The following is a 23,290-nucleotide window of genomic DNA, read 5'->3' as shown; positions in this document are numbered from 1 at the left end:
TACATAATTAAAAAAACACCCGCTAATTTCATCGATGGGGGACCTAAAGTGCATGATCTTAGTTTTGTCATGATCTTTCACGTGAAAAAGGAATTATTGATGAAACATCAATAAGTCACTCAAACGCAACCAATTTGCAAATCATAACTTGTGGGGAATCGTGGGCCACACATCTTGAACCACCTATATTTTTATGTTTTTATACACATTCAGAACTTAAAATACGTTTTTCCTATCTGTAAAGTTTTCTTATGCTAAATGAAGAGTTATGAAAAATATTTTGTCCATCCTATATAAGAAATTTTGCCACAACGTTCGCGAGCCAGGTATTCGAATCTATGCGATCATACACAGCTCTCTTTTTTATTTCATCATCTGAAATTGCTTTAAAATAACGAAATGAATTAGGAAATCACAGTTTTGGGTCAACTCATAAACTTTGCATGTTATTTGGTCAATTTGGATTTGGTGGCCCACGATTCCACATCATTTTTCAAAATCCAAAAAATATTGCTTTTTTTCATACAGTCAGAATTTGGGGAAAAAAACTTATTAAAAATTATAAAAAAAATACCTTACGATACCTTGAAAATGTAGAAAACCATACCATTTTTTATTTTCATTTTATCTTTTATAACAAAGAAGTTATGGAACAACGAAAAAAGTGGCCCATGATTCCCCACTCTCCCATACATATTATGTATTATTAAGTTTTATCTACTTCTAAGCCTTCAGCCACATTTTTAGGGTTTAGATTCACTTTTGAGTGGTGTAAAAATGGACAGTGGCTTAACAACTGAGGAGCTCGTAAGCTTGATAATCGCAAAACAACAAAAATGCGTTCATTTGAGCTTCCGTAGCAAACGTAGGGGAGGAGCGGGCTATATGCGCCTATTAAGCAGAAAACTGATTCAATCAAATATTACATTGAATATGTGTACAAAAACTATATACACAGGAGCAGACGTCTGTTTTCTATGCATCGGAGTATTTTTTTTTTGTTTAAATCTCCTTCCGTTTTTGAGAAATTGATTTTATCATAACTGTTGTCAAAATTGCCGAACCTCAAAACGTGCGGGCTAAACGCGCCTATTCATGTTTTAGGTAAACTTTCTGTTTTTTGGCAATATTTCCGTATGCTTTCATTGAAAATGCTAGAAACTGATAACTTTCATACTACAAAGCTGAAGTTTTATAAAAATCTATGTCTTGGGGGTCTTTAGGGTTGCCATAATATGGAGGAATTTCATTCCTAAGATAAATTTTATCAAATCTGTTTTGAGATCTTCGATTTGCTTTTAAGATGTTAACTAGAGCTTAGATTTGAAGTTTTAATAATAAAAATCATATATTTTTTTATTCTATTTTACTTGTTATTATGGGGCAGTGGCATTTTACAAACATGATGGGGGCGAACAAAAACACTCTCTTCTTCCACTTTCCCATCATTATGAAACCATCATAAAAGCTTAAATTTGTTTTACTTCCAAGGTTCATTTGAATAAGAAACAAAAACCACCCAAGTTTTTGTTTTGACCTTCTTTCCGTAAAAGTCAAAACATTACATCAAAATATATCAAAATCTTGTATGAATTTATATTTTTTTTTTGAGTTTGTTTATTCATGAAATTCTTTTTTGCATTATGTTCAAAGCGTATCACCCTCAAAATTCATTGATTAGATATGTTGTCTTGTCAGCCATTTCGTCAAACGGCCGTAAGCGCATTTAACCCGATAGGCCCATTTAGGAAACCTTTCCCCTACATCAGTGAGTTTTTTTTTGCTTAACAGATTCAGTAAAGGGCGAACACGAAATGATTGCGACACCAAAAATGTCATGGCATTTTTTTTCTTTCTTTTTTTTTGTCATGGCATTTTCTATAGTATTTGGAATCAAACCAAAGTTTAAGGGTAGTTTAATACATATATTTACTTAAAAAATCAAAAGAAGTGTTAATCGATGGAGCCTTGAGAGTAAAACTGAACACACTTTCGCTTGATGCCCTACATCAAAGTTATTGAAAATCGCAGGTTTCAGTGGTGGAATAGAGTTATCTTTATTCAGTTTCGTCTGTAAGGTCTCTAGAATACAACTATATTAATTAGCGATAGCTAATTGTAACTTTCCACTTCCTATATTCCCTAACTTGGAAAGTACTCATTTCTCATTCTTACCCAGAATATCTGGCAACACTGTTGTGTTACCATGAACTCAATTTGAGTAGTCTCGCTTAAACGTAAGATGATGTAAACATTTGTACCGCGTTTGTCATCATCACTTGTCATCAGCAATCATTGATCTATAGTTTTCGATTGCGAATTGGACATAGCAAGAGGAACCAAAACAAACAATATTTTGGTTCTGCTCGTGGCAGCAGAAATCGGTTGCTTGAAAGGATGCCGGATAGAAAAACGTAAGTTTCAACACCTCCCCTCAATTCGTAAACTGAGAATGCTGAACAGCTTCGCGTGCCTCGCTCCTCCCAACAAACACTTTTTGCTGAATAAACGCTGGAAAAATATCGTGGTTCAATTTTTAATCAGCAATCTGGCTGAAAGAAGGCCTCAAAAATTCACTAATTCACGTGTCTTCAGCCTTTAATCATCTTGATCTGGAGAAGTTATTCAGCAATCGTCATCAAACGTCAATTGACGGATCAACCAAAAAAAAAAGAAAAAAAACCAGTGTCTATCCGATATTTGGCACCCACTTTTTCCCCTCTGAGTTGTTTTTTTTTTCGTTTCTACTGCCCCGACTTTCAAACCTCCGGCTTGTTGGTCGCATGCCGCAGTACGCAGAACCAATCATGCAGTCTGCGGCGCGATGGAAATTTGTCGATCTTAAGCGACCAACATGCCTCTCAACCGAAGATATTTTTTCAAATAAGTGTGATCTTTTTTTTCAGTTTTGGGCACCAAAAGTAAAATTGTGAGAAAATTTACTCTTTATTTAAACATTGCTTAATGAGAAATCATAAAAAAAAATTCATTGCATAAGGAAAACAAAAATTCCCCTCTCATTCCAATCAAACTGCCATCATGCAGGGCAATTTTACCACAGTTCACAGTCTGTCAAATTCCAATGGTAGCGAAAGGTTGAACAAAGGCTGAAAAAGTGTCATGGAAGCAACTCTTCAACTCCTCCCGTTGGCTGCACTGAGACTTCTTTAAACGCTGAAACAAGGTTATAGTTTGTCTTTATTCAACCATTAAGCTGAAGCAGCAATTACGCTTTAGCTCAGCTTTTGTTCAGCGAATTGCCGTTCTTAAGCAGCCAAAATGTTTATTGGGCTGGTACCGCCTTCCTAAACGCATCAGCTAGCTGATTCTCAGTAGAGATGTGTCGCAAAGATAGCTGAGCGCTTCTTATGACGTCTCTGTTGAAAGCATACTCAACGTCTAGATGCTTCATCCGCTGATGGGTTCGCGCCTCTTCCAGATACTGGATGCAAGGGATGTTGTCCTCCATTAACATGACAGGAGTACTAATCACACCCAATTCACCAAGGAAGTTTGTTAACCGCAAACCTATCGGACTGCATGACAAAGGGCTCCTATCTCTGTTTCGGTCGACGACGGACTGACTGTTCTGCTGACGTTTCGTTGACAACGAAATCAGATTTCCCGTAAGAGGATCAGTGTTCGCGTTTCTGTGGTAAACCAACGCCATATCGGTCATACTTCGAAGGTATCGCAGAAAACGCTCTAGGCTTTGTCAGTGGCTATCAGCCAGACTGACCCGGTATTGGCATAGTGCGCTAACCGCTGCACAAATATCTGGTCTCGATGATATCGCCAGATACTGCGAACAACCGATCAACTCTTTAAACGGCTGTTCGGTGATAACCTCACCATCGTTCATCTTCGTCCAGTGAACGTTCATATCACGAAACCTGTGGCATAGGCTAAGCCAACCGCCTCTCATGCCGCGTACTTCTCCAGGGCTGCCATCCATTTTTCAATAGCTGCCTTCCAGAAGACCCTGTTGTTCGACGCTGGAGCTCGCTGATGATGTGTTTTTTGTTGTTGGCACATCGGCTGACCGCTCGGATGTGTTTTCGATTTCGTGTACGTCGGCTAACTTCTCGAGTGTAGGATGTTGTTCTGGCTCGTACACATCGGCTAACCGCTCAGATATGAAGGCCGAGGGCGGGATCTTAACATTTTTATCGATGATCTGCTGTTCATGAACAACATAGTCTCGATTATGCTCCAACAACAAATCAAGGCAGTACTCGTTGTTCAGGAGTTTTCCTCGGGCGAAAACTTTCCCTGAAAACGCAAACTGTACTTGCTTTTCGAGAAAAGTAACTCTTTTCCCGTTCTCGGTGCACTTTCCGAACGAAAGTAAGTTGTCCTCCAAACCTGGGATCACAAGTAAATCCGACAGTATAATTGGAACAATTGACTTCCCAATTATACTGCTCAAATGCATTGTTCCTGTTTTGTAAGCTTTAAATATTTCTTTCTTTGCGTTCCCTCTCAAAGCCTTAATTTCGCGATGACTCTCGGCAGGAATCCGCAGCAAGAACTGGTTCACTGCGCTAGCGACTAACCGTGTCGCCCAAACCACTTCATCCAAAGCATCCACAACAGTGTCCAACCGTTGAAGACGAGCTCACGCATGTTAATCACATGCGCAACGCAACTCGAAAGCACGAGAACAATCCTCTCGGTTTGAAGCTTTATAGACTGACCAGTTTCTCCAACGAATTTATTGCTCGGAAGAGCCGGAAGGAAACCTTCAACAGCATGCGCCCAATCTGGCTTCGATGCAGTGCTGAAGTTTCTGGCAACTAACCGTGTCGTCCAAAATATCTCCAAATCCACAGGAATAATAAACTGCTGGCTTTGATCAGCTCGTGCTTGCTAACTGCAGCATAGCTTAACATCTCGAGAGTAACCCTCTCGAACAGCTTCTTCTGAGGTAATCCTCTATCTGGATCATTCGGACCTGACCAATCCTGGTTACAGATCCCGAGAGTCCTCCTCTCGGCCGTCGGAAATGAATTCTCGATTGCGAATTGGATATAGCAAGAGGAACCAAAACAAACAATGTTTTGGTTCTGCTCGTGGCAGCAGAAATCGGTTGCTGCTGTTAAAGGATGCCGGACAGAAAAACGTAAGTTTCAACAAAAGCCTTAACAGTGTCATCCGGTACCAGTTTCTCAGTTTTTCCGATTTTCTTAGCATGTCCTTCTTGTCTTTGACTGTCTTCTTGCTCTTCCGAAGTTCCCGCTTCTTTGTTGCCCAGTAATGCTCCACCGGGCGCAGCTCCGAACAGTTAGGCGGGTTCATGTTTTTTAGAACAGACAGGACCGAATTGGCCTCATACCACTCCAGGACACTTTTAGAACAGTGGCATGATGCCAAATCTGGCCAAAATAGCGGAGCTTCGTCGTGATGCTGCAAGAACGGCAAAAGGCTCTTCTCGAGGCACTCGGATTTGTAGATCTCACCATTTGCTGTGCCCTTTGTCAAGAAAGGCTCACTCCTCAGTCCGCAAGAGCAGATGGCAGCAGCCTGCCAAACGAGATATCTGGAGGCGAACTTCGACATTTTCTTCTTCTTAAATTTGTCGTCCACATCAAAGTTGCTATAGCCGGTGAAAAACTCCAACTCCAACGTCGATTGTTGCCGCTCATCGCGGTTTGGGAAGTTCTGTACCTTGTATGTATATAGTCCAGCTCTCTTCTTTGCATTCTGGACGTAGCTCTGCGACATGCTGATCTGATCTTTTTAGCCAAATCACGGCTTGAGACGTTGGGATTTGCTTTAATCATCCGCTTCACCTTTCTTTTTGTTCTCCGGTCCCGGTTTTCTTAAAGCTCCTTTGCCGTAGTCCAGCGTCAACCGCTCCTGGAACCGCTTCAACACTCTGGAGACGGTTGAATGGTGATTGTCCAACATTTTTCCCAACTGCCGGTGCTACAGATCAAGAAATTCCAAGTGTTTTAAAGAATTTCTTCTCTCGATTCGCGTTGGTTCACCTCTATTTTCGTTGAAGAAAAAAATACGACTTCGAGTTTGACAGCATGTAAACATTACACATCAATTAGAAAGTGTGCAAAATTTAGTAGATTTTTACCCAATGGTAAAAAAGTTTTGCTCTGTTGAATGTGTCGCAATAATTTCGTTTTCGCCCTTAAATCACCTTTTTCATCATCTATTCAGGTATTCGAAATAAAAGTAATGGTGGTCCATAACTCCAAAGACAAAAATAATCAAGAAAACTTATGATTTTTTTCTTGATTTCTAGCGAAAGCTGGAAATAAATATCTTCTGGAATAGACATAAAAGTGAATTTTCTTCCGTATTACTTTATTTTCTACGTTCAAAGAGGATTCTTGACACTGTTATGTAGATGTCCCAATTTACCACAAGAAAAGTGTGCAAAAATATGTTTTATTCCTATTCTAGTAAACCCCGTAAAAAGTCAGGTTTGGATGAGGATTAAAGGTAAGCGTCAGCGAATCATTTAACTCCGATATTTTTTTTTTGTTTTCATGGCTTTCTGTTTCAACTCATAAGTCACGTTTAAAGTACAATTTGTGAGTGTCATTGCATCGATGCTCGATTGGGGGATGACACGATTCATAACGCTGAATATACACAATTGAAGAGCAGCACACCTTTGACGGGTGCCGTCGTCTGATTTTCGCTGTCATTATTCAACAAAAGAAATGGAAGAAAGCGGAAAAACACTCCAAAAGGAACATCTAATAATATTTCAATGGAAATCGCGCCGCTTTCTCGTTTCCGACCCCTTTTTTTATTTCTTAGTCATAATCATCATCAGGCGCCATTTTTTAGCTCGGGTGAGTGAAAATGGTACTTTTGTACGAGTCACTCTCACACAGCAGCAGCAGCAGAAGAAGATGGGGGTGGAAAGCACGAGCACTTGAATGTGGATGTGCTTTATCAGCCAAGTCTGTTGTTATTCTTGGTCGTTTTGTGTTCTTCGAAGCAGTTGATCCACTAGAAGTCGAAAAGAGACTTTGCTGTTGAATGTCCGGGTGGATATTTTTCTTTCGGAAAATTCCAGGAGGATGATGCCGGAATGCTGGATGCAATGGTTTTTCCTCCGGCAAGGAAATTCAATTAGCACCGGAAGTGTGTTTTTCACTGTATGATGTGATATTTCACATTTTTGCGAAATACTATGTTCCGGTTACATCGAATCTCATGGGACACTATCTATGCTAACAGATGTTAGCTGATAAATCAAAGTAATGGTGTTGAAGTTTTTGTTCCCAAAACATTGAAAGGATAAATTAAACTTTAGATCAAAGTTGCACATTTCAATTTCGAGTCCGGATTGCCATTTACAACACTTTTTTCTAACAGGTATTCAAACAATTCAATTCAGAATATTGGCATCCAGCTCTTCTGGGTTTTGTAACTCGCATTCCATTGAATTTGTAAAACGTATTGCAAAAGTAATTGGGTAAACCGAGAGTTAGAAAAAAAAAGAACACAAATCCAATCCGTTGTTAGCTGTGTGCTATTCACAACAATTTCCGAGGCCAAGCCCGTCTTGGTTTGCTCGAACAAAAGGTTATGGCGGAAAAAATATCAGGCTTAAAAGCACACAATCGGGAAAATGGCAGAGTAAAAGTGCTTTCCCTTCCTTAGCAAAACAGGAAAAATCGGAAAATAAAACTTTCATTGTAGATTATCAGAAGAAGAAAAAAAAAAACTTTTTATCAACAGCGTTGACCACAACAATGCTTCCATTTTGCCCAGGGCTTCTTAAAAGGATTAGTTTTGATTATAATAGTCCTTGTGAGCTTTAACAGTGCGTCACCCATCGAGAATGTCGAACTTTGAATTGTTCTCATCAGATTTTAGCACTGGAATTTAATGGTTTTCTAGAACATACATATTTTTCAGTTTAAAATGAAATTAATGAACTGTTTTTCGAAAGATAGCCCAAAAATAATAGGGTAAATTCCAGAATTCGGCAGTTTTTGCTTGTTTTGTCAGAGAAACCATATAAATGAATTTAAAAAGTTTTGCATGTCAAATAGTTTTTTTATTCATCAAAAGTCCCAGAACAAAGTTTTTATAATCTTTATACTAAAACCTCTCGGCGATCTTGTATTCGACATTCAATTTTAGTTTTCGACATTAAAAGTTTTAGTTTTCGAGAAGAACGTTTCCACCTCCTTTGTTTGCAAAAAAAATCGAACATTTGGATATTAGAATTGCTTGTCTACTTCACGGCGTTTTTTACACCATGGAAACAGTATAAACATACACAGGAAGTTAATAAGTTTAATTTTAGGATAGCTTTAGTTTTTAGTTTAAAATATTTTTTTTTTCACTACAGGATGTTCTCCTTTATAAAAATGCTTGATTGTGCTCAGCAAATTTAAGTCGAATAAATAAATTTTAGTGATTATTAAACTATAGGGCTCTGAAAGTTCATTATTGAACTGAACACCTAATTTAATGTAGGGGAGAGTGGGGTATCGTGGGCCATGGGGAAACGTGGGCCACATTTAATATCTCAGATGTGTGTTGAGATAAAAATCTCAAACCAACTGTCATCGTCGACGCTTTGCGTGAGTATATATTCCTATATGTTGTTGACTGAAATACGCATCATATGCTTCATATATTTATCAAACTAAAAAAAGTTAGAAAAATTTACTTACATAATTAAAAAAACACCCGCTAATTTAATCGATGGTGAACCTAAAGTGCATAACAAAAATATGCTCATATGGTTATGATCTTAGTTTTGTCATGATCTTTCACGTGGAAAAGGAATTTTTGATGAAATATCAGTAAGTTACACAAACGCAATCAATTTGCAAATCATAGCTTGTGGGGAATCGTGGGCCACACATCTTGAACCACCTATATTTTTATGTTTTTATACACATTCAGAACTTAAAATACGTTTAACCTATCTGATAAGTTTTCTTATGCCGAATGAAGAGTTATGAAAAATATTTTGTCCATCCCATATAAGAAATTTTGCCAAAACGTTCGCGAGCCAGGTTTTGGAATCTATGCGATCATACACAGCTCTCTTTTTTATTTCATCATCTGAAATTGCTTTTAAATAACGAAATGAGTTAGGAAATCACAGTTTTGGGTCAACTCATAAACTTTGCATGTTATTTGGTCAGTTTGAATTTGGTGGCCCACGATTCCCCACCATTTTTCAAAATCTAAAAAATATAGCTTTTTTTCAAACACTCAGAATTTGGGGAAAATAACTTATCAACAAATTTTAAAAATACCTTATGATACCTTGAAAATGTAGAAAACCATACCATTTTTTATTTTAATTTTATCTTTTATAATAAAGAAGTTATGGAATAACGAAAAAAAGTGGCCCATGATTCCCCACTCTCCCATATTAATGTAATATAAATGTAATGATGAATTGGTACTAATAAAGATATATTTAAAAAAAAATACACAGGAAGTCGGGTGTCGCTAGTTTTCGACAGCTTAAAAACAGTGGAAATTCCATAAAATGTTAGCAAAAATATGATATAAATAACCAAAAACACTTATTTCAGAACTTTATCCACCTATTGATTCCTTTTATGTTGTTTTTATTTGAATAAAAGGTAACATTTTTATGATTCAAAATCATTCTGGCATTGAATTTACCAGGTGATTCAGGATGTTACTTTCAAATTAATGATATTAACCACTAAACATAAAACAACTTATTTGGAAAAGTTTTTGTATTCAACTATGCTAAATTGGGAAAACAAAAATACAAAAATATGAACACATATAGCTTGAGAACCCAAATAAAAAGATAAGCCTTTTATAAAAAATATGTTGAAAACTAGCTCTTGTCGAAATCTATAGTATCTACATAATGTATATTTCAAAACCCAAATACAGAGCATGTTAAACTGTTCCAGTTCATACAGGTCCAAGCTTCCGATTGCCGTAAATTTGAGTGAAAATGTAATTGTCGAACCATGGATCTACTTGTTTCGAAAACTGAATTAGAATATCGAAAATGAGACAATCGAAAAGGTTAAGCCCACAAAAACTTAGTTATCAAGCTTTTGACTAGAGATGCCAGGTGTCCTGATTGTTACAAATTGATCTGAATTGTCCCGATTTTGAAAAATTGTCCTTGAAATATACTAAACTGTCCTGAGTTTCATAAACTCAGGACAGTTTAGTATATCTAATATTTTATTGAATTTATTGTTAAACTATGAGTAAATCAAACAAATCAATAATAAAATAGTTTGACCGATGATCCGAAGATTATCAGACGATATTTAAATGGTGTTTCTTCATAGAAAATTAAATTATGCTCGCCTCAGTTCCATAAATAACAAGGCTTCTACCTACAGCACCTGTATTTCGCCTCAGTATATGCAATCTTAGCTAAATTAGTGGTGTCCTGAAAAATCCTGATTTTATTCTTCGTGGTGTCCTGATTTTTGACAAAACCACCTGGCATTCCTGTCGACAAATACAAATAAACACATACCATGGCCGTAAGAAGGGGATAAATCCCCTCCCCCTTGAGGGTCCAAAAATGCAAGTGATGTATTTTACTCTACACTCAAAATTGGAAATTCGGAATCAAATGTCGGTCATTGAATAAGGTAATTCAAGAGTAACCATCTTAACTCAGAGATAATGCCAATACCTCGAAAACCAATCCCAGGTTCAGAATTCTGTTTCAGTTTTTTTTTTTAAATTTTCTTGCTTGTTTATGGAAACACGTTTCTGAATATTAAATTTTAGAGGAGATTAAACTTATTCCAGAGGTTGCGGTTCCATATTATCAAAATCTTTGTTGTATTTCTGTTTCTGTTCTATAAATTTCGGAGGTGAATCGGGACAATAATGTTGAGACTATTTCCGTAATATTTCTATGATGGTCATTTAGCACCTGATTCGTTCTAGATTGTGTTTTTTGTTGGCTTGAACCTAACTTAATTAAGAAAAAATTGAAAGCGATTTTTACTATCAACTTTTAAATATTGACTTTGTTCTTTTCCAAGTGTTATGACAGTTGCTTGATTACTTTTTTTTGTTTCGATTATATTCGTTTTACCATTTTTAAGGCATTCGCGACTTCATCAACGTTGCAGTTGGCGGATTGTTATTGAAAAACTTATCCGGTACAACTGTGTTCGATGTTCACTCTTGGGCTCGAATTCTCGAACATCGGCTCAGGAGACAACAGACTTGCCAACTGAGCTATATCACAAGCCCTGCTTGATTACTGAGAAACTCATGTACTTCGAAACTGCTCAACATTAAAAATTCGTTCATTTTAGCTTCCACCATTTAGAAATCAAATGAGTGCATAGTTTTTTGCTCTGCAGATATTTTGTTTTATTTTTGCAAGCCCCAGTAATAACCTTTTTTAACGCAGAGTTTTATTCAAATTGATGAAGGTATCTAACTCCAGGGGCAAAAAATCAAATAAAATTGAGATTTTTATTCCTAGACTTCCTGAGAAAGCTGGAACCCCCTTTTCGTCTAGGATCACCTTAGAAGTAAATTTTGTTCAATTCTACATTTTTCCTACCATATTGGAGGATTTTAAACACTTTTATGGACGATTAACCCCACGATTAGTGGGCCAAAGAATGTTTTGTCTAAATGTGTCATCGTCCGAAGCAGTTGAAATTAATTTTCTTCGTTTTGTCGCCGAAATCATGTTGAAGGAATTCTTCACTATATACCAAACTTGTAGAAATGTCACATTACTATTTGAAGTGATGTCAAACAGTACTTGTCATATATGAAAATGCTTCAAAAAATTATTTTCAAGCAACATGAAATAAATTTATTTTACACCAAGGCCTTTTTTACACGGCTTTTTTTACACGGTTTTTGGGAACAAAAATGGATTTTTTTACACGGTTTTCGCGAATTAACACAGTTTTTGAGAGAAAATATTCTAAGCCCTTTTCAACGGAAAACACTTAGAATCTTTTTGAAATTGGGAAAATCTTAGCACTGAGACTAAGTACATGATACATGAGACCTGAGACCTCAGACCTGAAATTTTTCGTCATCTACAAGTCAAACCCTTCCACTAGAGGGGTCGCAAGTTGAAATCGGAGATAAACTAATTTCTCGCGGTACTACCACTAGTAGCTTGTCTCACGTCTAAAGTCTCATGTCTCAGGTCTAATGTTTCATGGATCTTGTCTCATGCCTTAGGTCTCATGTCTTATGTCTCAAGCCTCAGGTCTCAGGCCGTAGGTCTCAGGTGTCATGTCGAAATTTTCAGATCTCAAGTCCCACGTCTCAGGTCTTGGTATCAGTTGTCTCAATTGTCAGGTCTCAAGTCTCTGGTACCAGTTCGCAGGTCTCAGATCTCAGGTCTCATGTCTCTAGTCTACAGTCTCAAGTCTCATGTCTCAAGTCTCAAGTCTTAGGTCTCAGGTCTCAGGTCTTAAGTGTCAAGTAACATGTCTTATTGTTTCAAGTTTCAGAGCTGCAGAATTTGAATGGTCGTATATCAGTGTAAAAAAAACCTTGGTGTTTATTTGTTTTAACGCAAAAAATCAAGAAACGTGTAGATTGCTTGTATTCGAATCACAACCACTGTTAGGTAGGAATGTAAAAGAATTCAAAAATTAATAATGAAATATGTAAAGAAAAAAACTGTATAATTTGTATTGTTCATGCATTGTTTGATCAAAAATATCATAGAAAAAAATTGATCACCAAAGCCACCACCCTCCCTCCCATGAGGCGGTTCTTCCTACGGCCGTGACACAGAATTTAAGAAAAATCCGTATTTGGGGACTGACCATGTTTGGGTGGAAAAATTACTCAAAATTTTAAAAATCGACTAACAGATGTACAAATTTTACATTTTTTGATGCCGTAAAAAACTTTACCCAGTATGACGGTTTGGCTAAATGATATCACCTATAAAGTTTGTATTGCTTTTTTATCCTTTACTGGCATTGTTTGTGTGAAATATTCTTCGGAAAATCACCAATTTTTTTAAAATCTATTATATAAAATTCTCTTGTAACGGTGTTTGTAGTACTACTCCTCCAAAATTACCCAAAAGATACAAGTGAAATTATTTTTAGAATATTTTGTGGGCATGCGAATCGGTTTATATTGAATAAAAATAACAAAAAGTGGCATCAATTGTCCGTTATAATTAAATTTGTAGTTTTTTGAATCAAATTAAAGTCATGACATCCATTTTCGGAGATTTTCTTTACTTCGGGCGCCGGGCGATTTGTTATTTGTCTCCATGGTCGTCCAAGGCGTCGCAAGCAAACACCAAGAGAGGATGGTAACGATGGCATAGCATACTGATTAGTTGAAATATTTGGGCGCGCATTTCTAAACCAAGCATAATTTCAATGCATGTGGTAGCGATATGAAGCCTAGATGTGTTTTTTTTCTTCTTGATTCCTAGATCATTTGTACAGCACATAGTAATGAATGACACCCAGATTGATATTTTGCCGATCAAATCAATACCATTTAAACAATTAAAAAAAAAGCAGAAATTGTTGTCTGAAAATATGAATTTAGTACTGATGCATATAAAATTATGGTATGACTCTTTGCGGACATTTGCAAAAAGAAAGTGGGAAGATTTACATACAATTTTATAATTCAATACCCCTAGAAACATTTTTCGAACATGTACAAATGTGCTTAACTGAAAATGTTTCGGGTGCCTTTAAATTTACAGAGCAACAACAAAATCCATTGAGGATGAACAGACACAAGAGCCTGTCCTTTAAAAAAGATTATATAGGATTGATGTTTATTTAAGGCCTAATGCAAAGAACTTTTTGATTTTCTGGAAGCATAAGTGAAAGTTATCAATAAAAATGAAAAAAATTTCAGTTAAAAGATACACTAGAGCAAGTGGAAACGTTCAACATTTACAAAAAAATTATAAATTGCTCATGTACACATACATGTTCACATTATTTCTTCATCTTTAAATCTTTGAGCCCAATTAAACAATCTGACTAAATAAACTCAACTTTTTTTTAAATTCATTCACAGAAAAACTGTTTACAGGTTCACTGTTTGTTCACACAGAATTCAAGTACGTACTTAACATGAAAGTGTGTTTATGTTTAACATATTTTGGCTACATAGAAGAGACTTTAGATTCGCTTTTTTGTTGAAAAGTTTTTCTGTGATTGATATTCTAGAAGCATTATCTTTTGATAGCAGAAGCAGAATTTTTTTTGATAAGTTTTTATTATGGCGAGGTGGGCCATACTGGTCCGAGCCGAAAAAGGAAAACAAAAAAAAAAAATAAGTTTTTATTATGACCTGGAAATGTCGAAAATGATATTAACTCCTGTCATTTCACACGGTGAAACAAGTGGCAACGCGTTTTTTAGTCATGAAACATATACCCTTTAAGAATTATTTCTCCAAAATGATCAGAAAGGGTATACCGAATGTTAAATCTGAAGCGGATATTCAAAATTATTAAATGTCTTTGTAAATGAAGGTCTTATGGTTAAACAGTGTGCAGTGAAATTGAAGTACCAAGCATTATTGTATTCTGGGGAAAAACTGCAGATATATCAATGAAAGTTGATAAAAAAGACAAACAGGAAAAAGTATTCAATTTATTTTAAAGTAAGCTTGCCAGATTGCCCGGTTTTATCCGGGTTTGCCCGGATATTTGATGCAAAATTTCGAGAAAGTCCGGTCCGGCCCGGTTGCCCGGATATCGTGAAAAAAGTCCGGATATTGCCCGGATTTTTTAACAATTTTCACAAAGAAACCAAAAAAATCAAAGTTTTTGGGTACGTTTCAGCAAAATCGATTATTTGTATGAAAATTTTCAACGATTGTTTCAAATAATTTCGCTGATTTACTTTTATAAACCTTTAAATATTTAAGTGTTCCAAAAAGTTGTTGGAAGTCTGCAATTACATTAATAAAATATTAATTTCGATTTTTTTTGCATTTTTTCTTTGCTTTTATATATAATAACACCTAAATTTTGCCCGGTTTTTGCCCGGTTTTTGGATTTGAAAAATTGAAATCCATGCCCGGATTTTGTCAGGTTTTTTTGAAAAAATGCCCGGAATTGCTAGGCCCGGATGGTAGTGAAAAAAAATCTGGCAACCTTATTTTAAAGTCTTTACACTGACGCATCTGAAAAAGAGCAATGTGTTTTCACTTGCATCAGTAAATGGGGCAAATGTACCTTTACTTAGATATTTCTTTTTGAAAGAATATGAAAGTTGAACTGTGATGATAGCCAAAAGACACTTATATGTTTTTAAAGGTTTCGAGGTATATGTACATGAAAACTTAAAAAAAAAAACGAACGAACTCATGGAATCGTTGTAGCATTAACAGATTAGCTCTTTTCGATCTATTTAATTTTCAAAAACCTCAAAGTTTCAGTTAGAATCTTAAAAAAACAACGGTTTATATTGACAGATATGTCTATTAGGATAAAAATTCAAATAAAATTAAACATTCTTTTTCCTCCTTTCAAACCCGATCATTTTTTTTATTAACTGGGTAAACGTTCAAAGGAATTTAATAAGCATTTTTTGCTGAAATAAATAATAAAACTGTAATTTTTTTTTGACATGGTTTTGATGAAAATATGGATATTATTTAAATACCACTGCTTCCAAGGGTGAAAATAGTGAACAAAAAGCTGCTTGAAAATGGTTAGTAAGAAATCTTCTCTCCGAAGAAACTCGGGAGCTGAAAGTGCTACGATAGGTAGAGTATTGGGCAAATACTCCTTAAATGGTCCCGATATTCAAAATTCTTTTTCCATAAAGTTTCATGTGCAATAAATTCCAATTAATGAGAAACTTTTGATTCCGATTTCAACCTTAATGTGAACTCGATCAAAGTGGAATAAATCAACTAAATGGTATTCAATAAATGAAACATAGATATTATCAACATAAAGTTATTTATGGAACAAGCTACAAAGAGTGGATTTTTTAAGCATGCTGCATGAGGCTTGCCAAGTTTGATGGTCCCGTTGAGTGCTGAAAAACTCAAATTTTCAACGGGAAGCAGATACCTGACACCATTCGGCAATATTCAAAGCATCCGACTCAAAGAAAAGTAGATTAAAAGTTTTCCTGTAATATGCATGTAAGATTGATTGAAGGTAATGTTTTGATAATCTATGTAAAAACCCGAAGAATTGAGTTAAAATTTTTAGGGTTGGTTCCGATAAAATTAAGCGTGGCAATTCGAGTAAACGGAAAAAAGGAGATGTAAAAAAACTAGGACATGTTCACGAAAGCGAGACGCCAAGTTAAACATGGTAAGACGAAGTTTACCGGGTCTGCTAGTAAATCTATATAAAAATGCATTTCTGTCTGTATGTTTGTCTGTCTGTCTGTTCTCTAGACTCGAAAACTACTGAACCGATTTTTGTGAAACTTGGCATATCATGGTATTGGAGGGGGCCAGGGAAGGTTCCTATAATAATATGGGAACTCCCTCCAGTGGGAAGATAGGAAGGGAGGAGCCTACCTTACATTTTTTTACATAACTGGAGAACTAACCAAGCTAATGGAACCAAATTTGGCATGGGAGGGATGTGGAATACTTTCGAGGGGAGGGGGCTTTCGTACCTGTTTTATTGGATAACGAAAACTATTCGAGCATATGAAACCAAATTAGGCTTGGAACGGTATTTGGGTACGATAAATAGTTCTATGAATATTTGGTACCCCTTCCTTATTTCAGTGAGGAGATAGAAAGTGGGGAGAGAGCATAACTGGAAAACTTGCTTGTTTAGTTTTCCAGTTATGCTGAATATTGTAAAGGAGCCCTCTCCTTGGATTCAAATTTGGCGTAAGAAGGTATTTGATTAAGAGAAATGTTTCTATGATATTTTGAGAACACTCCGTTCTTCCAGTCGGATAATCTTAAGGGAGGAGGGTGCTCCCATACAATTTCTTACATCACTCGGGAACTTACCCAGCAAATAGAACGAAAGTTGGCTTGAGAGGGTATTTGAGCACAAGAAGTGGTAGGTACTACTACCTCCTTGATAGGAAGGAGATTGGGGGCTCCGTTACAATTTTTCGCATAACTCGAGAACTAATCAAGCAAATTTTTTATTATTAAGTTTTATCAGTGACACTTTACCATCTTCGTGGCATTCGTGTCATGAATCGAGCAAATGGAAACAACTTTGGCATGGGAAAGCATTCGAATACGTGAAATGGTTATTTGCTTACTTGAGACTTCTTTCTCCTTCAATTGGTGATACAGTTAGAGAAGACGGGAGCTCACATACGATTGTTTTGCATAAACCAAGAACTTATCTAACAAATGGAACCAAATATGACATGGAAAAAATCATAAAATCGAGCAAATGGAAAGAATTTTACATGAGAGTGTATCAAATACACGGAATGTTTGATCTTGATCCCCTCCTTCCAGGTAGAGAATAGGTAGGAAGAGAAGCTCTGATACAAATTTTATAGCATTACTCGACAACTAAACAACAATTTGTTTTTATATTTCGATAACTAATCGAGATAATGGAACCAAATTTGCATGGAAGCATATTTGTGTACGAGCAATGTTTCTTCGACGGTTCGAGACCCCCTTCTCTTGCCAGGTGGGAGATATAAAGTGGGGAGAGGGTCATCTCTGTGTTTTTCTGATGTTATGAGACCCCCTTCCCTTCCATCAGGGATATAGGAACGGTAGACGGGGTCATTTACACAATTTGTATAATTACTCAAAAACGAATAGGTAACGTGAAGTTAGTTTGTCACAGAAATGTTTCTTTGGTAGTTTGAGACGCTCTCCACATTAACATAAAAGGGACAGCAGGGGAGCAGGGTATTATATATGAGGCCCTTTGAGCCAAAAGAGGATAAGCGCATAAAACCTGATTTCTGGAAAACACGCTTTTAAGTTGTTGTATTTGGCAATTTTCCATATGTTTTAAGGGAATTAGTATTCTCCCTTCGAATGTAAAAGTATGTAAATAAAATTCTGAAAATCTGAAAAAATCAGTGAATAGAATTTAAAACATGAAAGATCGTTTGACACATCATTAAATCTAAATCGATCATTTTGTCACTTATAACCTCTTTGGCTCTGGGGGCCTCATATATAAATAAAATATTTTGTCATAAGTTATAAACTTATAAAACAAAGAAATCCAGAGTAATGAAAAGGATTAAAACACGGATTTAAAATAAATTTATTAAGATTTCAAAAGAAATAAAACTGTAAATTACCACAATTTACATTTACCACAAATTTCATTATTTTGTGGAAGGTGTAGCAAACCACACCAGGTCAGCTTGTATTTTTATAATTCAGTTACCAGACTAAGCTAACATGTATCAAAATTCAAATCAAAGTTTCACGTTTCAAATCTCGTTCCCGTATGCTGAAATATGATTATTTTGCATCACACGTTTAATTATTTCAAAATTTCAACCAGCCAAACATTATTTTTATGATTTCAGTTAGTAGAATTTTTTACCCCTAAATGTATGCAGCACCCGAATGCTTTTTCTTCAAAAACATTTTTGACAAAAAAAATGTAAAATTCAGTTCGACAAAAAACCAAAAATTACTGCAATTGGTACTTCATGCAATATGACATCACAAATGTATCAAAAACTTTAAATTTTCAAACGTTTTCATTTTTATCTTTCATTAAAAACAAAGTTTGTAGCAACTTATCACTTTTTCTTAGTAGGGTGAAAATCGCATGTTTTTGAAAATTTAAAAATAACTGGTGAAATCAATATTTTTACTGATTACATCAATTTGGTGTCTCATCAAACTTAAAACTCATGATGTACATACCGCTTGTACATTATCTGTGGACATTAAGTTTTTAGAAGCCGTTGAAGTTGAAAAGTTTTGCATGATTGAAAAGCTGACGGTAATTCACAATATGTTTGATTGAAATAGAATAATCTCCAGTTCGAAGTAACCAAATCTCCACAAGATGTCTGTCAGAAGCAGGCGCGGTCCTATGGGGGGGGGTGATCGGGGTGATCACCCCCCCCAAGCGGCAAAAAACCGTTATAAAATACCCGCAAAAGCTCGAATTTCTATAAAAAGTTGGAACTTTTCTTAGTAGATGTGCTTTTAAATTTTCAAAATTTTCCACTCCGTGGGGGTGTTTATTCAGCAAAACAGTTAATTTATCACTTAAAAGGTTCAATACTGAAAAAAGTAGGACCATCAAACTTAAGCAGCTGTAACTTGCGATTCCCTGGACTGAATTATATCAAATAACTTTTGTTGATAAGTTACTCAACCAATGTGTGTTGTTGAGTTTTGATCTTGAATTTGCTATTAATGAAATATAGAGACAATTTTTTTAAAATTGTCACTAATTTCCCTCATATGTCTAAATTAACACGAGCAAATCGTCATAAATTTTATATTTGGTTCAAATACAGAGCTTTTGAATTCATGATTTTGTTTTGAATTTTAATTAAATGACAAATTTGAAAAAGTCATATAGAGGGGTGAATATGGTTATAACACTGAAATACTTGAAATATTTGTTCTGCCGTTATCATACACTTTTTGCCTTCAATATGCTTTTTTTCTTATTTGCTCAGATTTAGAAGGAAAAAAAAAATTTAAACTATAAACGTACGAAATCATGTGATTTTCAATTTTCTTTATTTTTAGAAATTTCTACCATGTTTAATGGAATGACAGATCTTGGACGTTCTAATAAGTAAAAAAACCTTTGACCTTGAAGTGTTAAATTACCTTTATTGTAAGAAGTTTAAATTTTAGTCAAGTTATCCATCGGAGTGTTCAGTTTTCCAGTAGGCGTTTAAGAAACGTATGACTTCAATTTTCTAACTTTCTAATCTTTTTTGTTTGTCTTTTAGTCACATAAATGAACAAATTCAATCGTAATAAACAACAAGTGTTGCTGCCGGATTAAATTTATTTTTGATGAAGTTTTGAGCAGCAAAAAGCTTCCCATTAGGATTATTTTTGTGTTTCAAAATATTTCTTAAATCGAAGGAAAATTATCAATTCAGAATCAGGAAAAATTAGTATAATATAACTTTACTTTAAGAATATATAGCAAATACATATTTGAAATATAAATATAAATTTGAATTTAAAATTCTATTTTTTTCCTTTGTTTACAGCTGGTTTATTGAAATTTTTTAAACTTTTCAAAGTCATATCAGATGTCTAATGCTAACCTCATTTAAAAATCTAAAGTAGTGCTATTTTTCACTTGCGTTTATAAGGAATTCATTACTTATTGCAAAAAAAGAATTCAGGTTCTGAAGTAAAGTAAAGATTCTCTTTCACGAGTTTTTATCACCCTCAATTTTTTACCATCCAAATATGAATTATAAACTTTAAATTAATAACTTATATTATGAAATTCAAAAACATAAATTTAAATTTCAAATCTGATTTTATTTAATTCTGTTTAAAATGTATCACATCAAACATTCATATTATGGATGACCATGAAAAAACTACAAGTACTGCCAAACAGAAATCGAATATAAAATATTCATAGTAAGAGCTTAAATTTAAAAACAAACTTCTCTTGAGATTTCAGCAACAATAAATCGAAAAAAGAGATTATGATTGTGTTATGATTTTTACGTTCCCTGTGAGTTTTTAGAGCCAAAAAGGAACAAAAAAGTATTTATAAAAGTTGTTTCAATATGAAGGAATTCATCTCCAGAACCCACAATCTGCATTCAAAACTAAAACTGAAGGAAATAAAATTCTCATTTTCCGAGGTGCAAAGAATTTGAAAACTAATTTCGACTTATTTAGGAGCACTAAATGCAAATTTGTATTTTTTTTCAGCTCTTGTTTCCGGTATAAATTTTGAAAATACAAGGTTCATTTAAAAAATGTGTGCATTTTAGCAAAAGTGTAAACTATCAAAAAGATAAAAAAAAGGTTTTAACTTAATGAGAAAAAACTATAGAATTAAGTATCTTTACTCATTTTGTAAAATACGAAGATTATCTAGACGAAATCTGTAATGTTTTTTTCCGGGAATTTGTCAATTTTTGGCATTCTTCCCTCTAATCTGTATCGTTGAAGGAATAAAGGATCTTGAAAAGATTTTACATATTTTTTGTTGTTCATGTAGGTTTCTCATTGATCGATTTCACTCTAAACTGCTATGTTTTAAAATTACTAAATGCCAACAAAATAAGAAAGGATAGAAAAAATCAGATTAAAAAACAAAAAATCAGTTTGCCTCGGTTTTAATTTTTCTCTTTGCAATCTATCATACAAAACAGTCAGAAGATCTTTTATTGATTTTTAACCAACACTCCTGGATTTCAAGATCTACAGCAATTATGTCACCGATACTGCTTTGAGCTGATCTACACAATAATATTGAAGTTTTTAGGTAAAATTATGCTTAAGGTTTGATATTCTCAATCTAAAAGCTTGGATATTTCAACTGCAAATGATTGAGACTCTACACTAAAGAAAAGTAGATTTTAACATTCAGAATTAAATATATAAGGAATTCTGCGAAGGTACCTACATGAACAATTAAAAAGAAATAATCACTTTTTTTTTAAATTTATTTGTTGTTGTACAATTAAAATTGAAAATTTAGAATGTTAATTTTAAATTAAATTAAAATAAAATTAGGTTCCAAAAGCTTCATATTCAGAAACTAATTTTAATAATCGTTTTTTATTCTAAAAAATAATAATACTAAATTTCGAAATCACGATTTAGTAAAATAATTCAATGAAGAATTTAATGCCCGTATGTTATGTTTATTTATAAGTTTATCGGCCTTATCGGTGAAAAGTAAAATACTTTCGATATATTTTAAAATATCAGAGCTCTAATATTTGGAAGCTCAGGAAAAAATCAAGATAGCTTGGAAGTTTTCTTGTACATTTTCATCTCTCAACAACAACATTTTCATTGAAAAAATTACATTTATAACGAGAAATTTTTTAAAGGGCCCTTAAAGTGACAATTTAAAAATACCAGATAAACCTTCAAATTAAAAAAAACTATCAACATTTTTTCGCAGTGGATATTATAGATTCGCCGATTAATTTATAATAGGATGTGTAAGTTGTGTAGAAGGATACTGAAATGAGTAGATGTATAGAGTAATTTTGATAAAGTTTTCATTATTCATCTCTAGTTTCATACTTTTTTTAAATACCTGTTGTTCAGTGCAATTCATGGGGCAAGGAGGAGCAGTGTGCAGCTTATATTGTAGACTCATTTGCAACTGACCATCCCCCCCGCAACCCCTCCCCCTCCTTTCACTCACTCAACTGATTGTTTTTTCACCAGATATTAACGTTCCTTCAAATAGACCGATTTTTGAAAATTGGAAAATCACCCCCCCCAAGAGCCAGCTCTAGGACCGCCCCTGGTCAGAAGCAAGTACCAAACGCATCAATTAAAATGAATGGCTCACGTCAGATGGTCAATCTCTGGGCTATCCCTCTGGTTGAACTATAAACGTGAGAAACAACCAACCTGCCAAAGCACCTCTTATATCTCTCCAATATGTACAATCGGATTATTGTTGCACCAGTATCAGTATCAAATCCGGTATTTAGTGTGTGCAATTATGACAGAATGGCGGCGTGGCGTGGACGCACCAAATTGACGGGGTCAAACCGCACATTAGACAATCGAAACCTATATCTGTGAGGCCACACCGACAGCTTTGGGCCACTACCCACTGCTGACATAATGGGGTCAAACGTTTTGTTGCGAGCAATTCGATTGTTTCCCGCTGGCTGGCCGAACGATATGGATGGACGTCTGGGATGGATTTGCGGATGCATTTGTGTGCAAAACCACATCCGGTTGGTTGCGATATGACAGCGGATGTTTTCAATTAGGCTAATGTGTATTAGACAGCTCGACAAATGCGGTTTGGTTGCTCATAAATAGTTTTTCCCGGTTGGTTGCAATTCAATTGCACATTTTTTCATTTTTCGGATCATAAACACAGTTTGTAAACGTATTCAAATCTGTAGAGTAGAAAAATTTACCATTTGTATTCTTACTTTACAGTTTTGCTACCTTGTTGGGAAACGTCCAAAAATCTGGTAAATAAACTCGCGGAACTGTTTGAAAAAAAAAATGATAAACATGATTGATGAAGCACGAAGTCTCTCGAATTAAATTGCGGAAAACATGCACACTTCCGCGCCAAATCGGTAAACATATCACTCGTTGGTGACCCGTAAATTCATGATTCGGACCTAGCCCCAAAATTCACAGAACATAGTCAAGCGGATGAATAAAATAAAAACAAACATCCACCAAACTGTTGCGTCCCTTTTTGCCT

General features: G+C 35.0%; 1 protein-coding gene across 1 annotated transcript in view; it reads right to left on the bottom strand.

Annotated features, from left to right (window-relative positions):
• The window catches only part of LOC129754244 (protein scabrous), a 173,036-nt gene that overhangs the window by 5,045 nt on the left and 144,701 nt on the right, over positions 1–23,290 (bottom strand). The window lies entirely within an intron of this gene.

Source organism: Uranotaenia lowii, chromosome 3, assembly GCF_029784155.1.
Source record: "Uranotaenia lowii strain MFRU-FL chromosome 3, ASM2978415v1, whole genome shotgun sequence".
In the NCBI taxonomy this organism is placed as follows: Eukaryota; Metazoa; Arthropoda; class Insecta; order Diptera; family Culicidae; genus Uranotaenia; species Uranotaenia lowii.
The sequence above is the reverse complement of the archived record's forward strand: the minus strand, read 5'-3'. Positions and strand labels throughout refer to the sequence as shown.